We start from the raw sequence: 2,340 nt of genomic DNA, 5'->3' as shown, positions 1-2,340 counted from the left end.
TTTCTTTCTTTCTTTTTCTTTCTTTCTTTCTCTTTTCTTTCTCTTTCTTCCTTTCCTTCTTTTTCTTTCTCTCTCTCTCCTTCCTTCCTTCCTTCCTTCCTTTGTTCCTTCAGATGATGTTTCACTCTCATTGCTCTTCCCTTCTCTCTCCCTTCTCTTCTCTCTCTTCTCTTCTCTTCTCTCTCCCTTCCCTTCCCCCTCCCCTCCCCTCCTGTCCCCTCCCCTCCCTCTCCTTCCCTCTCTCTCTTTCTTTCTTTCTGACAGAGTCTTGCTCTGTCCCCCAGGCTGGAGTCCAGTGGTGTGATCTTGGCTGACCGCAATCTCTGTTTCCCGGGTTCATGCAATTCTCCTGTCTCAGCTTCCAAGTAGCTGGGATTACAGGTGCATGCCACCAGGTCCTGCTAATTTTTTATTTTTTGTTAGTAAAGACAGGGTTTTACCATGTTGGCCAGGCTGGTCTTGAACTCCTGACCTTGTGATCCATCTACCTCAGCCTCCCAAAGTGCTGAGATTACAGGTTTGAGCTAATGCACCCGGCCATCTCTATTTCTTATACACAATAATACTATAACAAGAAAGATATAAATTTGCTTAATATGTAGCCTCTGTTTCTGAGTTCTGTAGATGTCACTCAATAAGGTAAGAAAGCTACTGATTTCATCAAATCAAGGACACAATACTGTTCCTTCAGGTAGCACAAATTGCATGGCCTCAAAATATGGGAAAAATAATATTTTATGAAATGGTATACTTTAAGGCTGACCTACATATAGGAATTTTTTTCCCAATCCAAGCAATAGAGCTTTGATGCAGATGTTCATTCCACATCCTGTCCTGATCCTCAGCTGCCAGAGGCCACCCTGCACTTGCCTTCACACTACGCCTTCCTTCATGGCTTCAGGCTAAGATTGCCGGGAGCCTCCTACAAACACTTTTTTTGTTAGTTTTATTTGTGTTTCAGAGACAGGGTCTCACTGTCATCCAGCCTGGTGTGCAGTGGCATGATCATAGCTTTCTGCAACCTCCAACTCCTAAGCTCAAGTGATCCTCCCAACTCAGCCTCCTGCGCAGCTAATTTTTAAATTTTTTTTTGTAGAGATGGGGTCTTGCTATTGTTGTCTAGGCTAGTGTCAAACTCCTGGTTTCAAGTAACCCTTATGCCTTGGCCTCTAAAATTGCTGAGATTACAGGAGTGAGCCATCATGCCCAGCTCAGATTAAATACTTCTTTTTTTTTCTTTTTTTTTTTTTTGAGACAGTGTCTTGCTCTGTTGCCAGGCTGGAGTGCAGTGGCGTAATCTCGGCTCACTGTAACCTCTGCCTCCCAGGTTCAAGTGATTCTCCTGCCTCAATCTTCCGAGTAGCTGGGACTACAGGCACGCACCACCATGCCCAGCTAATTTTTGTGTTTTAGTAGAGATGGGGTTTCACCATGTTGGCCAGGATGGTCTTGATCTCTTGACCTTGTGATCCACCCGCCTTGGCCTCCCAAAGTGCTGGGATTACAGGCATGAGCCACCACGCATGGCCCAGATTAAATACTTCTTTGGAAGATGGACTAGAAATGGGTCATCAGAAATTGGTTTTACTTACATATGAAGAATTCCAATCTTCAAAAAACTTTTAGAACTCAATCAGAACTTGAGAACTTCTTTCAGTAGGTGCTGTGATTCAATAACCGGAATTCTGCTTTACTTTACAGTTTACAAGTATTTCTGTCATTTTCCTACTAAATTACATGAAGGGAGTCGTCTGCATAAGAGCTGCACCACCGAGCAGCATGCCTGTTTGACAATTCTCAGTTGAAATGTCCTGACCGAGTTTCCCCAGAAATGTGTGAGTACTCAACTGCATTAAGACTAAATATATTGTTTTTAATGACAAATAGTCATTAATTAGTAAAATTACTGTACTATGATAGAACAAGTCCTTAACCCAAAATTAAATGGCCACAGATTGACATATGCATAAAGCTTATCAACTATCACATATCATATTTTGACAAAAATCAAGAAGACTAATAGATGGTCTCTTCTTCTTTTTCTTTTGTGAGACAGGGTCTTGCTCTGTCACCCAGGCTGGAGTACAGTGGCGCAATCACAGTTCACTGCAACCTCCATCTCCTGGGCCCAAATGATCCTCCAACCTCAGCCTCTCAGGTAGCTGGGACCACAGTCGCATACCATCATTCCGGGTTTGTGTGCGTGTGTGTGTGTGTGTGTGTGTGTGTGTGTGTGTGTGTACAGAGTCTCCCTATGATGCCTAGGCTCGTCTCAAACTCCTGGGGTCAAGTGATTCTCCCTCTTTGGCATCCCAAAATGCTAAGATTGCAGGTATGAGC

General features: G+C 43.5%; 1 long non-coding RNA gene across 1 annotated transcript in view; it reads right to left on the bottom strand.

Annotated features, from left to right (window-relative positions):
• The window catches only part of LOC105531524, a 26,253-nt gene that overhangs the window by 5,139 nt on the left and 18,774 nt on the right, over positions 1 to 2,340 (bottom strand). Inside the window, exon 8 of the long non-coding RNA XR_001004820.1 lies at positions 1,593 to 1,663. This is a non-coding gene — a long non-coding RNA (uncharacterized LOC105531524). The remainder of the gene's footprint in view (positions 1 to 1,592; positions 1,664 to 2,340) is intronic.

Source organism: Mandrillus leucophaeus, unplaced genomic scaffold, assembly GCF_000951045.1.
Source record: "Mandrillus leucophaeus isolate KB7577 unplaced genomic scaffold, Mleu.le_1.0 Scaffold891, whole genome shotgun sequence".
NCBI classification, from domain to species: domain Eukaryota; kingdom Metazoa; phylum Chordata; class Mammalia; order Primates; family Cercopithecidae; genus Mandrillus; species Mandrillus leucophaeus.
This window is presented reverse-complemented; position numbering and strand designations above follow the sequence as displayed.